Source organism: Lepisosteus oculatus, chromosome 6, assembly GCF_040954835.1.
Source record: "Lepisosteus oculatus isolate fLepOcu1 chromosome 6, fLepOcu1.hap2, whole genome shotgun sequence".
Taxonomy (NCBI): domain Eukaryota; kingdom Metazoa; phylum Chordata; class Actinopteri; order Semionotiformes; family Lepisosteidae; genus Lepisosteus; species Lepisosteus oculatus.
This window is the reverse complement of record NC_090701.1, coordinates 6578578-6598327: the sequence shown is the minus strand read 5'-3', so window position 1 is coordinate 6598327 and position 19750 is coordinate 6578578. Positions and strand designations below refer to the sequence as shown.

Below are 19750 nucleotides of genomic sequence, written 5' to 3'. Positions count from 1 at the left end.
TAAAATAATACCCTTAGATTGTTTAATAAACAAAATAAGATGAAAGAATCCCCTTATTGTTACTGGATATGTGTTATCTTCACAAGCCTTTGTTGCTTGCAAGTCAATTTACCATTCATTATTGATCAGATTATACTTTGAACTAAGCCTTCTTTGAATCCCAAAAAATGCAAAAATGCAGCACTCAATCATAACGGATTTAATGAAATATTATTAACAAATAAATACCAAGCAACATGTAGTATTAAAAACAATACTGACATCTCCATACATTGCCTTTTACATGGTCTACTGTGGACAAAACAGCACCACTGTCTCCATCACCGACTCAAACATTCTGTAGCTCACAGTAGGCAACAATTTTGTGTCTCGGAACAAACTACAGACAACTACAGTCATTCTGCTGATGCACGGGGACATTTCTTCCTGAAATTTTTCATGCTGTAGCCTCTGCAGTCTAAAAATGATTATGAAGCTGAATCAGATGGCTATGACAGTGTACCGAACCCTCTACCATGTACTCTGTCCTTCACAGAGCTGTTTTCCTTGTTTCTCTGGACTAGTGTGCTAATTGTTAAAGCAGAACATAATTTTCTTGGCCTGCTCTCTCACAGACAAGCCACTTTCAATCTTGCCAATAGCAACCCAGCTTTGCTCAAGCGGGTGATGTTGCTATCTCTCACATTTCTTGATTTGAGATTAGTTGTGATCCCAACAAACAATTCTATTCAATCAACAAATCTATTACCTGCAGTCTACTCATCATTTAAAATGTAAATAACTTTATGAATGTGATGAACTGTTGATATAAAACCTAGACTGTCATGTTTTTATTGTTTCAGAACTTTATAATGTGCTACAGCAGCCATTTAGACTTTATTGATACTGTATATTTATGCATAAATATTGTGTATGTTATATACCAAGTCAAAGTGCAAGTAAAAATATGTATATAATGCAGTTGTAGTAGTGTCACCCACCAAAGAGAAATATAAAGGTTATAATGTACATTCCATTCAGGGCAATATAATGAATTTTAATCTCCATTTAGGAGATTGCTAGCCCCTTTGAAGTTTGTAAGGAAACTGCAATATAAAGATTGAAAACGCTAGCGTGCCCACTTAATCAATACAGTGCAAAAGCAGATAAGCTTCCACTGTAATATGAATCCTAGAGATATGAAAGGGGAAACCAGTAGGAACTTATTAACCCACAAGATAGACCACAGGAATATTTGTTTATTGATATTGATTAGATATTGAATCAACCTGGATTGAGCATTCAAATGTGTAATTTATTTTTTAAAAAAGTATTAACAAAGAAAGCCATAGTTCTTTCCAGGCAGGATTGCATCCATATTCATATTTAAAATTTTAACAAGTAAGTATAACATTTACAATGTTGAAAATTAATCAGAACACAATAAATAACGTATAATGGCAAGAACAGCATTATTTCTAATTGTGATGATTTCTGGTGATCTGCACCTGATGCTAGATAACCACCTCAATTGTAGAACTAAGGAAGCACGTACTTTTCCATACATATCTTCCATACAGATATTAAATCCTGGCTGATTTTTTTAAATAATGAAATTATATAATTTCTGTGTGTTGTTTGTCAAAGGAGGTTAGTTTTATCTACTATTACAACTTGTTGAGAACTACGCAAAGGTCAAATATGTCAAACCATAAAATCTTAAGGGGGTGTACTTACTTTTCATCACACACAACAAAGTTCACATCTGTCCTCTCCAAGCTTTCCCTGACTTCAGATACCAAAATTACACAGCTTTAGTGATCTTTGTGGGGAATTCTCACTAAAGGATGCATTGTTTTCAATTGTGTATCCATTTATGCAATTTGTTTTATGCAGTATACTGAACATTTTGCTTTTAAAGCACAGGTACATTGATTACATTTTTAAATGTTTAAGCAAATGAGTTGCTATTGTAAATATTGAACTAAAAGAAATATTTCATTTCACCATATGCAATTATTTACAAAAATAAAAAACATTTAAGAATGTTATATTCACATTTGTATGGAAAAATAGCTTTGTGGAAAAATGGATGAGTATTTTACTGAAAGACATGCCAAACTACTATCAACCATAAAGTATTCATTAAAGTGAGTGAAAAGTGAGTGATTAAATTACTTTTAAATAGATTTGGACAGTCCTTACAAACAGGAAACACCCAAAATCAACTACATTACCTCACAATAATTATATCACATTTCAGATAATTAACTGTAGCTGATATCTATAAAAATAATTGTGAAAAGATTATCTTGCTCTTGAATTGTCCCCAATTCAACCCTAAGTCTGTGATTTCTTTAAAGTATCCAGTAACCAATCAACACTTATAGGTGATATGTTTCTTATGTGTATACTAAGATTTTGGTTTGCATTTGAACACTATACAGTAAATACCTGTGAAAATGACACAAAAGTAAATGTGACCTTGTATGAGTACTCTACTGGAAGATTGGTCTTACTTCTTGGAGATAAGTGATGCAGACAGATTAATTTACAGAATCATTGACGTTCCTTTTCTGTAGTACCACGTAACAATTTTACAGTCTCTCAAAGGAAAGTTAAAGTACTGCAGGAAACTAAGCCTCACTTCCAGCTGGTATTAAAAAGTTAATCTCATAAGATAGAAGAAACTATCTTCACGTAAGATAAGTTATAGAAGGTAATTTGCCATTTTTAAGAAATTAATCAATTTCATCAAGGATTTATGTGAATCAACACCTATTACATAGCTTGATAGTTCACTCCATGTGGTCACAACAGATAATTTGCCTTTCTATCATGTTTTTCTGAGTCTTCTTGAATGTGTCCTATACATTCTCTGCACTTAGTCTAGATACAGAGACTTTGAATAAAAAAGTAAACGTCCGTGAACCCCCTTTCGGCTGATCCGTATTCTCATATATTTTACAACTATAATGAATTAATCTTCATGAATATCTTAATAAAAGATGAAGATAACCTTATTAAACATATAACACAAAGAAACAGATTAGATTAGACCACTGTGGTGCTACCCTTAGATTCAGTAACTGGTAGTACCAAAGTGAGCAGGAATGATTTCAACTAGACATTTCTTTTAACTGTTTTCCAGTCTCTCACATTGGCTGTTAGGAATTTTTGGCCCACTCTTCCTTACAGAACAGCTTGAAGTCCACGACATTTTGATAAAAGGCTAGATAAGAGCATCTCACATCAAGCATTGCAGTACGTTTAAGTCTTGACCAAGCAAAACAGAAAATGTATTCCTATTCAGCCATTCTGTTGTAGATCTGCTTGAATGTTGCTGCATTTTCTTTCTTCCTGTCCCATTTTTTATTTGGCTTCAGCTAGCGAATATGCTGACACAACAACAAATTCATGATACTCCAAGAATGGCAAACCTTCATGAGACTCCATCCTACTATGATGCCTGATGGTGGGATGAGAATCATTTGATACCAGTGTGTTTGGTTTTTGCCACACAATAAGTTTCAACAAGATTTAACTTTTGATTTGTCTGTTCAAAGAACATCTTTCCAGTAGTCTTGTGGATCATCTGTCTATTGTTTTGGAACTTGAGATGGGAAGAAATGTTTATAGAGAGCATCTTCTAGCTATCTTCCCATGAAAGCTATCTTCCCATGAAAAGTACTCAGTCTTTTCCTCATGATTGAGGCATTAACACTGACATTACACACAGAGAGAGAGGACTTAGATATTACTCTAGTGTTTTTTTTGACTGCCTGAATGAAATTTCAGGTAGCTCTTCAGGAGATATTAGTGGGATGACCCATTCTATCTGACAGTAATGGATGTTGCACCAATCGTCCTCCAATATCTCTTGGTTTTGCCATGACATTTTTCCACTAACCTGTATTAAATGTTGAAGACCAAACTCACAAAGTTACTGAACATTATATAAGCCATGAGAACCCAAACTCAGATTGAAATTGGGAGTTCACATACCTTTCCTCAGCACTGCACATATTAATCTACAATAAGATAAAGATTAAATTGACCCCGTCAATCATTTTAAAATGTTCAGTTTCCCCTCTATTTTACTGGTTCTGGGATATAGAAATTCAATTTTTCTTTTTTATCATATCCTTATATAAAAAAATCGTTCTGTCCTTAGAATAGTTAACTACTGTGTCTTATCTTATCTGGATACTTGGTAATGAAGGAATGTCCTTTTCAAAACCTCACCTGAGTATAAAAATAATACAATTTTAACATCTTTCAGTTCTAATAATCTGTATGTCATCACACATTTTCCCCTTGTGGGATACATACAAAACAATTTAAATAATATCATCATCTTAATAATAACCATAATTAATCTTTTTGAGCAGAAATATTTTAATAGAAGATTTGTTATTTTTATGATTTTGTAGTATATACAACTTGGAAAAAACATGCTACAGTCCTATCTTGTCGAGAAATGTAGTTTTTCCAATATAAATGTTAAATATGTACTGCATATGAACAAGTAAAGGTTTCTTCCATGCTGAAAAGAGAAGAAAAGAAACACAATGTTTAGGCTGTGAAGCCTTCTTCAGGTGTCGGTATATGTACTGCAGATACTGTAAAAATACTATATATAAATTGCTGTAGTTTTCTTAACATTTTTTTTTGCAAATTTGTATAGAATTTATTTAAAATGATAAATGTGTTAGGACAGCAGTATGAAAAGAATTATAAAAAGGTTCTTGATAGGCAATTTGGAGCATGCATCACTAGCCAAACAGTGAAGTGAGACAGGAAACACAGCACTGAGTTGACTTAACAGCACTTGTAAAACCACTCTGTGTAGACTTTTAAAAGTTGAACAATGGAAGCATCCGTAAAAATCCTAATTGTGTTTCTGTCAATCACGTTGGATGGTTTTAAATCATTATTTAAATCCAAATGGACACATAAAAACTGTTTATTCAGTGAAATGTGGAAAGTGAGCCTCGACAATCTGCTAGAAATCTGGAAGAAAGTTCATAAAAACCATCCTCAGCAAATTATTTCCCAACATAGTGTGTAGTAGACGACCAATCATGCCTCACCCCAAGTGGTGTCTGCAATGAGCAGAACAAATACCTTAGCACATTCCTACCTTTCTTGGCTATTCACAAATCTCATGGTGGAACATTGGGGAACACTTGCAGAGCAGCCACAGAAAAAAGGCCAGGGTATAATAACTTCAATGGCCGCTACAAACCATTAAGAATGTAAGAACTATCCTCTAACAGCCCTTGCCAATTTCTTCCATTATATTCCCTTCCTGGGACTCCTTAACATAAGATTTAGTCCAGGGATGGGCTCCATGCAGTTCTTCAGACTACAATTATTCTTCTCATCCACACAATGCATAAGCATGCTGCATGGACAGTATATTAGCTACTTTTTAAGTATACAATGTATACCGAGAATCCAACAAAACATACAGTATCACTATATGCATTTGTTTTTAGAAAAATGCACTACATAGACAATTGAATATAGATAGAATGTTTTATGCATCATTTTGATTAATTGATCATTTGTGACTGACCGCAATACACTCGGGTGACTTTGACTGTTGCATAAGCAATAAATCACCTCATTCATGAGAGAGTAAATTGGACCCAGGTGATGAAGTGATTTAATCTGTTGAATGTCAAGCTGGGTGAAAATCAAGAAACAAAAACAAAGAAACCAATATGCCTTGCTTATTAGAACAACACCTTTGTGCCATTAGTATATTGGAGGCTGGACTACATCGCTTCAGGTGCACTTGCTAGCAGTAGTGCTGAGTGTAATTTAGGAATGAGTCAAACAGATTTTCTATAGACCACCCTTATGGATGGATATCAGTGAGTGTGATGCAGACAGGCAGAACATAATGCTAACTGCTGTGTACAACAGACAAATTGAAAGGGAGATCTAAGTGTGATAGTCTGGGAAAGACTGACTAGTCATTACTGAACTCTACTTGAAATAATTGATGGCAACCTGACTATGCTATAATGATCAAGTCCTAAAAACTTCACTTGCTGTCTATCCTGATGTGACAACATTCCATTAGAAAAATACAGGTCCTCATGCTTGGCATGTAACAAAGGTTTTCTCATGAGATGACAATGTGGTAGTTTTGCTGTGCTACTGTATGTACCTGCTACAAAAAAGATTTTGTCATTTTCCTAAAAATAACTTTGTGAATTTGTTGCAGCTATAAGTCATGCCTCTCTTTATTCTCAGTATCCAGTATAGTATGTATTAGTGAATGTTTGAATATTAGCACTCATTATTCCACACTGCTAGAAAGCAGAACAGTGCAAATGTATTTTTAATTGCACTTTGCATATACTGTGTACTTAATGTTATTAGTCATGAACAGCTCTTTTGACCTTTTTAGGGATCCTCAGCAGGGTGAGGGTAACCATTGAACCTGTGAAAATAATTTTTGCTACCTCAAAAGTGAGTGTAATTATCAGAAATATTTCTTGAAAACATATCACCTTGCAACTCACAACTGGCAACCCACTGAAGCTAAGTAGGTGTGAGCCTGGTCAGTACCTGGATGGATGGGAAGGTTGCTGCTGGAAGAGGTGTTAGTGGGGCCAGCAGGGGGTGCTCACCCTGTGGTCCACGTGGGTCCTAATGCCCCAGTATAGTGATGGGGACACTATACTGTAAACAGGCGCCGTCCTTCGGATGAGCCGTAAAACCGAGGTCCTGACTCTCTGTGGTCATTAAAAAATCCCAGGGCGTTTTTCGAAAAGAGTAGGGGTGTAACCCCGGCGTCCTGGACAGATTTCCCATTGGCCCTTGCCAATCATGGCCTCCTAATAATCCCCATCTATGAATTGGCTTCATTACTCTCTGCTCTCCTCCCCACTGATAGCTGATGTGTGGTGAGCGTTCTGGCGCACTATGGCTGCCGTCACATCATCCAGGTGGATGCTGCACATTGGTGGTGGTGGAGGGGAGACCCCATTACCTGTAAAGCGCTTTGAGTGGAGTGTCCAGAAAAGCGCTATGTAAGTGTAAGCAATTATTATTATTATTATTAGTAGTAGTAGTAGTAGTAGTAGTAGTATTATACTGTAGATCTGATAGACAGCTGGCTTCTACAGGTGTTTTTATTCGGACATTTGCCTGCTAGTAATTGTATGTTACCTCCAGTTAATGATCTACACAGGGGACTAAAAGAGGATTTTATCTGGATCTTCAGAATCATAGAAGTGTTTACAAAGGTAACTCAAATTACTGTTCCAAACTTGAAAACAGGGGTAAATTTAGAACTAAAAATAGGAGGCACTTCTAAATATGAAAATGTTGTGTCTGGAATAAAGTAGGTGGTCATGTTGCTGAAACCAATTAATGCAATCCTTTGAGAAATGATTGTGATTCTGAGATAACTAGGCTGTTAACAGCAACTGAACAAACAAATAAGGAAGGGACAAGTGATCTTTTCTTTATTCCTTATCATTTATACAGATAATCATTTTAAATAAATCACCAGTCTGAACAGTCACAGAGTGCTCTTCTAAAGGCAATAAATACACATGCCCATCCATTAAATAAAGTCACATGGTGTTATTATTTATTTCGTTTCAAGGATTTCCTTTTATTAAAGAAAATTCGGTAGAGCTTAAAAAAATAAAAAGCCACACATTTAAGTATACGACATAATTATACTGGATGTAGGATCCACACACTGGCAAGGGTATGCTCTGAGCGTAATTTCGCTTTTATTTGTCATTCTTTTAACAAACTTTAACACATATTAGTCCGAGTAGGCGGTAGTCAAGATGTTATTTTAAAGTAATTAACGTACTTTGTATGTTTGTATGAAGAACCTTATTACATTCAAGAACGATTTTTTATTTAAAAATCCAATCTGAGCACCGCAGCTTCTAACTTAATGTAATATTAAACTGAGCAACTAGAAAACCATGCACCCAAAACGAAAAACACAAATCTACATGCTATCCGTGTAAGTATTGAAATGTGCGAGCATGGTTCTTGAAATTTAATCAATCACCTCTGTTAGTGAGGGGGGTGGGGGTAGGGGCAATGGCTACGCCTTATTAAAAAAATGATTTACTAGTTGGACAACTGTATCGCCTTCTTATTATTAGCCGGCAGAGATTAGAACCGACTGGATTTGCCTTCAGAGATCAAACATCAGAGAGGATATCTGTAACACGAGCGTCTTTACAAAACTGTCCTCTGCCCCAACTCCCACAGCATTCACATGGAAATGTCTTACTGGAATATCCAACCTTTCCGCAGACTCTGACCTCCTCATTCTCAATTCTGTAGCTCCATCACCAGCACTTCGCGTTGTGAGGGTGCTTTTTTTGCGGGGACTGTGAATGGCAGCCAATCAGAAACACAGATCTCTCCGCTCCAGCCTTTCTGCTTTTCAGAGCTAAAAAGTGATGCAGAGAGGCAGCTAGGGAGCAGACTGCAAGGCTTTCGATAAAGGCTTAGTGTAACTGCTGCAGTGAAAGGATACACATCACTTTACTTGTCACCGTTTTTCTTATAGGAATTTGAACTGTTTTGAGTGTAAGGTAAGGGCGCTTTCATATTAACTTTTCTTTTTATTTGAGACAGTGGAAAATAACACGAGGTTATCTCAAGACACCGTTATTTATATACTGTCACGGTCCCTGGTATTACGGCTACAGTTCTATAAATTAACAAAAGAAGTGAATTATGGACCTGTTTTCTACATGCCTGATTCAGGAATAATAAAAGGAACTTTACGTAAATTTGACAATACACATTATGTGAAGTTTATTCAAGTTTTTTCTTTATTTTGTTCTCTTTCGTCGTAGTTTCATCCGCTTTATAGTTTTTTTAAGATAACTGTTTGAAACCTTGCAGTGTGCTGTTGACAAAATGCCCCCAATCCGGTTGTTTTCCAATCGTCTTACTTGTTTGTCGTTTAAATGTCTCACAATTACCCAGTGGATTGCTTTCAGCAGCATTCATTTGTTGTCAATATGTAATAATCAGGTAAAAATTGTTAAAACATGAATAAACTCACAATTTAGGCCACCAAAGATTAGCATGGTAAAACAGTATTATAAAAACGTATAAAGTAATACATTAGGAATAAACTGGTCCAACATTAAAACTGAGGGGGACTTTTTCAAGCCTGGTACTAGTTATTTTACACTACGTTAAAATGTAAACATGTGGACAGATGAATGTGGTAACCTACAGATAAGATAATAACATCTAGGAAAGTTAGCATTCTAGAGTTCATTGCTAAGGGTTTCTCAAGACATATGTTACCATTCCGCAAACGTGCATTATTCACTGAGTGAGCTATAAAAGTATATATTTACTTAGCAACTTTCATGTTAATATTATATTAACCTAGATGGTACGTTTGTAGATGAGTCGAGATAGCTGTAACTACATTAATTAAACTACCTATCAAAGGATACACTGTACTACAGCAGTTTTGTATGCTATCGGATGGGTGTCTGTCTGTGGAATTGGTGGCGAGCAGCGACTACAATGCGTTACTGTGCTGCAGTCACCCTGAACACAGGGGAAAGGCCACTCGGAATTCATTTCTGAAGTTAGTTTTTATAAGTATGCTAATGGTGTTCAGTTAATAATGGAGACCTACAGCTTCGAAGCGGATTAGAACTCTTTCTGATAGGAATGAGGCGGCTATCCAATCTTTAGGGAAAAAATGAACAGGGCTTGGTGACATCATTTTCATCAATAAAATCCATATTTTAGCTGGAGTTAATGCAGTTCTTTGTTGTGGTGGAAGTGGATGAAGAGACATACTGTAGCTTTCGATCCGTTTGTATCCAGAACAGTTAATATGGGCATTGCACTGTGTCCAACACGACTGATCGTTAGGTAGGCTTGTTTGTTTGGTTGACTGGAAACTGGGTGTACCTCCAGAATCTTGGTCAACTGATGGACATTGATCCACATGATGGATAGGAACATATTCCTATTTGGACATCTTGCAACTACTGGCACGGGGCATTTGTAGTACTGTACGTCTGTCAGAAGAAAAGGCTGTCGCGGTGAGAGTTAAATACCAAACCTAACTCTCAGTATGAGTGTAACTTTTTCACCTGTCGTCTATTTGTGTCAGTGGGAGGGGAAAATACAATGTACTACACTGAAATACAGAGAAATACTGTATCTGGGTGGCCGGTCGGAGATTACCCGTTATGTTTCGGAGAATCCAGCATCCTTAACACTGTCTGACCATACGATACAGCTTTTTAGCATACATCCTACATTTATAAGAATTAAGTATGAAATAGATGTATGTATTAAATTTAATCTTTTTAAATCTAAGCATTTTAAGACTAATGGGACATTTCAGAAATTATCGTTGGTTCATCCTATCAGTAAACATTAAATTATATTGAAAATAGCAAATATTAATTATAGTCCACAGTAAAAGTATTTTATTACACTTAAAGTAACTTGTGTCATTTGATGACTATATGTCTACAGTTATAATAGATCACTAATTCAAAATGAAAAGACGTCAAACACACAATGCGACCTAAACGGGATTAAAAAACGATAATTTTATCAATTAAAGATCTGATATATGTTAAATGTGATGTCCTACCTAAATTATAATTTGCCAAAAACGAGCAATATACGGATAACATGGTTTGAGGATTTTTTATGTTTCATGTTTAGAGGTTGAAGGGTTCTAACAAATCACTTACCATACAGTGAACACAGCAAATGTGTAATATTGAACAGATATATCGATAGGAGTATGCTTTCAGGGTTTGGAAAAAACTACTTTTTTGCGCCGACAAAAGGATAAAGTGTGCCACCTACATTTTAAGACTTCAGACCTACCTGTTATCACTTGTAACAAACTGTGTACAGTATATTTTTTTATTTGCATATTTAGAAAGTAAACTCTGCAGACTAAGTCTTTATAATCTGGGTAATAAAGTTGTGCTACGTGAAATGTGCCAGAACATTAGTCTTGAGCCAATGACTTCATAAAATTTTACTGCAAATGACTTTTGACAGAAAAAAGAAATGTTCTCTGGTTGTGAAGAATAGTGACTGAAGAAAGGCGGGTTGCCTCGAACAATATTTCAGTTGGCTAAAAAAAACAAAGTTGGTGTTTTTTTCTTTCATGGTTTCCTCTACTTCGGATTAAGAAACTAATTTTAATAGAAATCCAAAGAATTAATAGGTGAAATCCGAACACCACTTCTTTTTCTGTTTACATCCACCCTTTCTATAATTGTAAGACGTAATCAAAAACAATACCTTGCGTTTTTAAATGGAATTCCCAATAGTCACCTTTTCCTTGACTTGTTGATTGTACTGTTACTTGGGTTTGACCAATAGTGAAGAAACCCTCCTTGGTGTTAACGTCAAGAGAAATAAGGTTACAAACGAGAGGCCGTGTGACCTATCTAACCATACCACCCTCATGCATGAACACATTTCTAGGGTAATACAGATATCTACGATTGAACTGCAAAAAAAAAAGTAGATTTCAGCCTCACGGGGTTTAATGAGGTCCTATCACCGAATTTCTAAAAAGCGGAACTTATCAATGTGCGCTTTAAAAAAAAAACGTGTGTAACGTATAGCGTTTACTACAGAAATGTCACTCGTTGGGGTTTTTTCAGCAACTGCGAAACTATCATGCAACAACTACGAAAATAGTTTTTATAAAAGTAGACACCTGTCTGATTCCTGAAAAAACGGACACAGAAATCCACCTTAACCCACGAACCAAGTTTCTTTCAGTACGCAAGAGCACTGCTGAACGAAAAATGTACTGTTAAAAAAATCTCTAAGGAATATTAATACAGTCCATATCATAGTTCACATTTAAGCTACTATATATATTAAAAACTGTGTAACACAGTGGAAGCTATTGTCTGCCCGTTTTCAATCATAGGTTAATGTTAAAAACATTACCATTATTGTCATCGTCTAATGAATCAGGTGCTTTTCAAAAGGTTTACTTCTGAAAAGCAAGAAACAATAACACAATTTACACTTGAATTCGTTTGACATCATCTTTAATGAAACTTGATCGGTTCATTACTTTAAAACTATACATATATTTAGCATTGTTAATGTTTGAAATTTATTTTTCCACTTGATTTTGGATGTGAGAGAAGTAGTGTACTCCCTCTTGTGGACGCAAAAGAAACTGCAATTGTTAGGAGTAAGCAGATATAAATGAGAAATGTACTGTAAGTGAATGCGGACCCGCATAGGTTGCAATTTGTGATTGTGTTTATGATAAATAATAATCAGTATGTCATTTGTCAAACATTGAATTTTTTACATGATCAGCAAAAACGTATGTATCTTTATACGTCTAAATGTCCTGTATCATCCTTTCAATGGTAGAAGAGAATTTAATGAATACTTTTAGGTGGCACTGTAGTATCTTAAATTGTAAAACTGCTATCTGAAACATTAGCATAAACATGTATTCAAGTTTTTTCTTAAGTATAATAAATATTTGTTACTAAACGTAAATAAACATAATGAAAAAAGTTTTAAAAGACTTGCTTTATTTAATTGTCAGGTTCACGACAATCAATTAAATAAATAAAAGGAGATATCAAATTTGATGCAATGCTGATATATATCAAAATAAAAACTTTCTAACCCAAATACATGTTTATCATACCTCCCCAACTATGCTTTTTGTACACATGAGATTTTATCAATCTCCTTTGCTTCTATTTTAAGTTATACTTTATTATTACTGAAACAGAATTAATGAAAGGTTAATTTTTCATGTCATTAATGAAAGAGCTTTTTAAATAATATATGATTTAAAAAAAAATCTTTTAAGGCTTTGCGGTATGGATGTCTGTGCAGTATGGATCTTTTGTTTTTCATTTTATCTGTGATAAAAAATATATTTTATTTAAATTAAAAGTTCAGTGAGACTAACAATTCAAAGATACGGATGCTCCAGTTAGATTATTTTAAATTTCAGTACAGTCACAATTCTACAGATGTTCAATATCATTTTAGAATCTTGCTCAACTAAATCTAGAATTTGTCATACTCTTACACTTGTTGAGCTTTGGAAGTATTGAGCAAAGAAGTAAGAAATTGCTTGTCCATTTTTACCAAGGGGGGATTTTTTGGCAGATCAAATCCCAGAATGTATTTTTGCCAGGACGCCAGAGTTAACGCCCACACTCTTACAAACAGTGTCATGGGATTTTGAAACACTAAGCATTGAGGAACTCAGTTTAATGTCGCCTCCTTTCCTGATGATATTTGCACCAGATGTTGTTACTTCAAACATGGCTTTTATGATACTGTTGTTTGAGTAGCCAATTAACTTTATAAGCACAAACTGTGTTTATGTGTTATGTGTCTGTATGAATGGAGACTGCTCGAGAAGATCAGCAGTATGAGATGATAAGTACACATCCTTGTCCCAAAGGCTTTGCCATCTAAAACTGTCAACTGAAGAGGGCAGCTGTGATCTTGATGTTGGTTGATGGAAGAAAGAAAAAGCAAAGCTTTTTGTAAAATACGTCTGAAATTAATGGCCCAAGCAATAGCATCTGATATAACACCATCTTCTAGATAACTGTAACGTCTTGGGGTTTGTGCAAGGTTAATGTGTAAGGTTATCCTCAGGGTTACTAGTAGTTGAAGTGAAACTAAACAAGGTGGAAGCCTTGACGGTGCCAGATACATGAACCCCTACTACAATCATGTTCATTACTGTTCAAAACGTACCAATTATTTCAAAGGGTCAGCTGGTTAGTCATTCGACCAATGCCATAAGTCACTATCTGGGCTATATGCTAAGACTAATTAGTGTTACTGTACATTTACAAAGAGGTGAGCAACCTGGGTTTATCTTTTCAATAAATCATTACTATGCAAATGACCCAGAGGCTATAGTGACTAGGAGTAGATAATGCAGTACTACGTTAGAATGGTGGAATGCATTCTAAAGGGATATCACATGAGTAATAGCTAAATATTGTATGTATTGTATTGGTGATGATTGCATACATAATATCCTTACTCTCACCCTAACCCAGGTCCAAACCTTGCCCTTGTACAAGTGCTCAAAATCAGAAGCAGTTCACAACATATTCGGGTGTTGTTCCTCTGGTATTTATAATTAATTAAAAACTATTTTGCTACCTCAACAATAAGTCTATTTTGTGCTAATCCTGATTTCCTATTCTAGGAAAATAAGTGTGAGACGGGTCTTTTTTATTGTTATGGTTTTGAAAGGCTTGATTGTTTTTTTTTTATTTTGTTTTTAGTGAAGGAATTGCTGACATATGTGCAGTTTTAAATTCAGAATCCTGAATAATTAAATTGTACCAGATATGGCCGGAAATTACAAAGGGTAGAGTTCTTATCAGAGAGGAAAATACACTCCACTATGTTATAAGCCAGATATTTCAATAAACAATGAAACATTGTTAAATATACAGAAACTAAGGCACATCAAGATGCAATACAGAGACTTCAGCACTAATAAAAAGGGTGCCATGTACCACAATAATGCTTGCGTTGTCTGATATGCTCTTGGTGCATAGTGTAACTTATAACAAGATGTAAAGGTCATAACATCACATCCAAAAGCAGCTCTTCATTGTTCTGTGTCACACTTTTTGACAAATAGACACATAAGCCTGGAAGATCTCCCAATTACATTTTGACACCACTGTCAGTCAAGCTAAAAGGCAGCCCTTGTCAAAGGAGCCCAATAATATCTTAATGTACAAGCACATTGCTTAAAACTCATTTTTGACAGATACAAAGAATAGCTGGAGAAAACATTAACTGAGCTTTTGAAAAGAAGGAGATCAAAATATACCACCCAGTAAAAGAAGTTTGGAAAGGCCAAGCTTTTATAAAAGTAGTGTTTGTAAATTAAAATCAAAATGATCTTTTAAGAGAAGTAATATTAATTAGCTCTGCCAACTTCAGGAAAGAGAACCATCTAATTAATATTGCTAATTAATATTGGTTTCTGTAATTTATATAAGTTTCCCTTTAAAGAAAGATGACTTTATATTATATAGTATCCTCCAAAAGTATTGGGGCAGCAAAGTGAACTTATTTTTGCTTGAAAGTCAAGCAATTGGTGTTTGTGATAATGAGATTAATATAATTTATGTTTGTCCACTCATAAATCTAATCATATTAAAGAGCAAAAACATAATTTGTGATCAACACAGTGGCTTCTAGTGACCATAAGTATTGGGACACATTTATTTTTTAATATATGTATTCAATAAACAGAGCAACATTAAGCAGAATTAGTAAAGAACAGAGTAATTAAGTTGCCAGGTGTCTATTGTGATGTTGTCATGTTGTGGTGGAAATTGGTGCATTCCTGACTAACAACCTGGCTCAAACTGATTTGAACTCTTGAGTTCAGTAAATAGAGCTTATAATTACACCAGCCTCCCGTTTTTGAAACTTAAGCTGCACATGTGAAAAATGAGAAGAACAAATTACCCGTTTTCTATCAGAGAATGGGTATTGATTCTACTCATGCAGCATTAAGTGCATCAAGAACTGTGGCGGCCAAACCTGCTCAACTGTCCTGTGTAGACAGATTCAGTGAAATTAGAAACTATGTGATCAATCATGAATTAGAAGCAATCCTTGAAAGGAGGGGTTGGTGAATCCCATGGAAATGCTCAGTTTGATATTATGTTTAAGTTTCTATCCCCTAGAAAAATCAATTACATTAAGTCTCCTGCTCAAATAACTGTGGTCACCTTTACTCTGTTGCAGGGTTTTCTTGACACAGAAGGGCTCCCTCAAGGAATATATCATTTAAAAATTGTACTATTAGGAAAAAAGGTAGAGGCTATCAGAATGAGGTTAGTATAGGTTACTATTGCAGTAATCTATTCCATAAATAACACAGCTCATTTAAGCTTCAGTGTTGTTCTTAACTTATTTTAAATGACATCATGACACATCTATGACTTTTTCAGCCACCCATTTTGCCAAGCAATGGTTTTCCATTTTCATTAGCTTCTTGTTTCTCGAAACAAAATATTATTTGTGAAGATGTTTCTCCATTTTGGGTATGTATTTTTGATTTATGTGTCTTATCACTAAATGGTTTTGAGGTCTAATATTTCACTTAAAACAAGAGACGGTTATTTTGTTTGCCATTAAACATCCGGGGGGTTTTGTTGATGATGTTGTGCATGTAAAAGCGTTTAAACTGAAGGATGTTTGCTCTATCCCCGTCTCACTTTAAAACTTTAAAGCATTCATTTTGTAGTAGGCCTGTGAAAACTTATCTTGATTACACTATGAAAAAAAAGTGCTAAAGCTGGTTTATCATTCCATTTCACAGGCGTCAGTTTTTGGTATTTTGTAGTTGGAAACAGAGACACATTGACACAGTGTCATCATCATGTGTAGCCTTGCACCATGTAACCCATTGAAGCATTGGTACAGTATTTCCAGTTGGCATTGAAAAGTGACATTTTGGTGTAATTCTTAATATTTTGTTCGAAAGAACACTATACTGTATATATATAAAAGTGACAGTAAATTGTAAAAAATCCGACAAAGAATGTAACGTTTTTAGTAACCACATTTACCTGGTCCATTTTCTGTTATGTCTTTCCAGACCAAACCATGTTTGCTTATGAGGTTCAGATAATGAATGAATAATGAATGAATCTGTAAATAAAATCGGTCAGGTCTGCACTCATGGAAAATCATTATTGCTAATATTTCATTTTTGCATAAACAGAGTTGAAAAGGGCGGACAGAAAACTTGACTTTCTAATGCACATGCAATTAAAATGACCTCTCATATGCATTACGAAATACTTGCATAGTCTGGAAAAAAGGCTTACAATTTTGGGAAAACTGACTTGTGAAGAATGGAGACAAGCATTTAAGTGAAATGGCCTAGGACAGATATGGAATCAATAGAGAGTGGATGGCAACGTTTAAAAGCAGAAAAGATTAAATAGAGTTTATAAATCAAAGGCTAGAGACCAGTTTTCCAAGTGGTTTAATACTACATTGAAAACACAAAGAAAAAGGAAGCACTTAAGTGATTAAAAAAGTAAAGAAACCTGTTTAAAAAAGAGTAAATTGAATTGCAAACACAGGTAACAAAAGGATATTAGAAAGCCCAAGAGAGAGATAGAAAAGAATATTGAAACGGAGGCTAAAATAAATAATAAAGGATGTTTTTTCTATATCACAGCAGCAAAAGAACATTAAAATGAAGTAAAGTGGTTCAGAGATAATGATGGGACTCTTTAGAATAATGAAAGGGAAATGGCTTATGTATTAAATGAATTTTTCACTAAGGTGTTTACCAAGAACGCTAATCGGAAACATGCCCCCGGTTGAAAAAGACAATTTGTTTATTGAATAGTCTGAGATATAAAAAATCAAGATGTAGTACAGGAATCAGAGTAACATAAGTTTGATAAACCTCCAGGGACCAATGATATTCCATGAATTGCACTTAAGGAAACAACAGATGCTTTGACTGTTAACAGACTGTTAACAAAGCTCTTCTAGCAGTCACTCAAGTCATGGGTAATATCCATTGCCTTGAAAATTACTCTGTAACACCCACCCAGAAAACCAGTGGCAAAACAGAACCAGGTATTTTGAGACAAATAAGTCTTATTTGTATTATGAGGTTGTAGAATCAAGAATTAAAACTATAGGATCAACTACTGTATATGGTAATAGGATTTGAGGCAATCGTAAAAATCTGTAGAAGGCAGGATTTTAAATTGAGGACCACAGGCACTGTTATACTCATGGGTTATGGTGGTGGCTTCCATTAAACAACTGTTGACTGAATTTCTTGAATCAATTATGTTTTAGCTAGTAAGTGAGATAGACAATCTGGCTGGACTCTCATTTGTTACAATTCTTATGTTCTAAAGAATTCAAGTTCTTGAAGATATCTCAAGTTTGACATTTTCTGTGTTACAGAGCCATTTATTCTTGCAAATAATTAATACAAATCTTTATTTAATTTGCATATTAAAAATAACATATGATTATCACCTGCTGGTTGGGAATATGTATATTCTTCCCCAACAGCTTTATAATCGACATTGCAGATTGCTCAATACACAGTTGTGCTACAGACACACAGATTTTGTATACCTAAACATCAAAGAGTCCAAGACTGTACTCGTTTAACAAATGGGATTTGAGGTGCATTGAATGAAATTAATAACTATAAATAGCGTAACTATAATGTGACTGCTTGTAATTAAATCACGTTGAACCTAAGAAGTAAATGGTGTCGTTGGATTCATGTTTTAACGAAATGTTGACTGACTGCTTTGGACAATTACATAATTCCATGTATTAATTATATTGCAACCCTGTTTCCATAAAAACAGAATAAGTGTGTACTGTATGTGTATGGCCCATAGATAGCAGAAGGTACATGTGCATGTTTTTTAGTTTTTATTATTTGATGTTGCTTTCTAAGGAATCCAAACCTGATGTTCGCATTTGTTGATGTGGAAAATACGTGTTCTCCTCAGGCTTTTAAAAGGGTAATATTTTAAATTCTTAATACCTTTTAGGCCCATGAGTTATTTAGTACTGTGTGACTATTAGATTTGCGTGTGTCATTGTTGACTTGCAGTGGCTATCAGTTGGGCATCATTGTGGAAATATGTTTTTTTTTTGCAAAAGAACACCAGAGAGAACACCAGATAAATACATGAATGGATTATATTTGAGGTTGGGGGTGATATTTTTATTTCATACAATTATACTTTCAGAGCAAAGTCCCTTGTCTAACCTCCTGACATTATACTAATCCAATGTTGTATCTCTCTAATTGTATAGTAAACCTAGATAGGCACCAAATGAATTAAAATTATAGTTTGGAGGAAAAAAAATCAGAAAGAGCACATTATGGCATGAGAGACCCAGTTGATCTTACTGAAATATAATAACCAATTTCAAGCTCATTGTTCTTCTGTCTGATTTTAATTAATTGAGTTTTAGTCTGACTTAGTGTTTAATACCAATTCCGTGTTGAAAAATCTTTCCCTACAAGTGACCTTTTCATTAATATTTCTAGAATTCTGTATTAAATGCTACTCTACCTTTGAAATATACCTCCTATTTTGACTGTCTCCTTATTATATGTTAACAAAACAACCCTACTCTGATTAAAATATATTTTGTTCTCTCAATTCTGTACATTAATACAGAGCTTTCTCACAACTGTATCTGATAGCTTATGTTTAATCGTCAAAAAGAATCGGAAGATGCTCACGCTGATAACTGATATTTACTCCACAGGTGTGGAACTACTGATTGAAACGTGGACACCTTAATTATGTGTTGGTGTGCTCATTTTAATGTGGAAAGAAGTTGTAATTCTGTAGAACAGCAGTGGACTCACTTTAGTATGACTTGGCTAGACATATAAAATTAGCATATCAATGGAATTGCACCCAGTAAAAGGAACTGTAGAACAAGGAAGTGGCTGACTCTCAAGATTCCTGCTGAAATTGTTGTCTGCCATCTATAAAGTTGGTTTTAATTGTCATGTCCAGAGGAAAGTTCTTTGAATTGAGACAAAGAATACAAAACCAACAAAATGTGACGAGGAGGAAAGGCATTTCCTTAAATAAAATCACATACAGTATAGGCATGACTTGGTTGACTCGTGGTTTAACAAGACTTTGAGGAGAATGCCTGGAATTCATGACATGGAGTTTCATTAAAA

The 19750-nt window shown here is 34.8% G+C and overlaps 1 protein-coding gene across 1 annotated transcript in view; it reads left to right on the top strand.

Annotated features, from left to right (window-relative positions):
* The first annotated feature begins 8143 nt into the window (after positions 1-8143).
* LOC102686884 (cadherin-10-like) overlaps positions 8144-19750 on the top strand; it is a 46429-nt gene continuing 34822 nt past the window's right edge. Inside the window, exon 1 of the mRNA XM_006634542.3 lies at positions 8144-8570. The gene's annotated coding sequence lies outside the window, so the exon portion shown is untranslated. The remainder of the gene's footprint in view (positions 8571-19750) is intronic.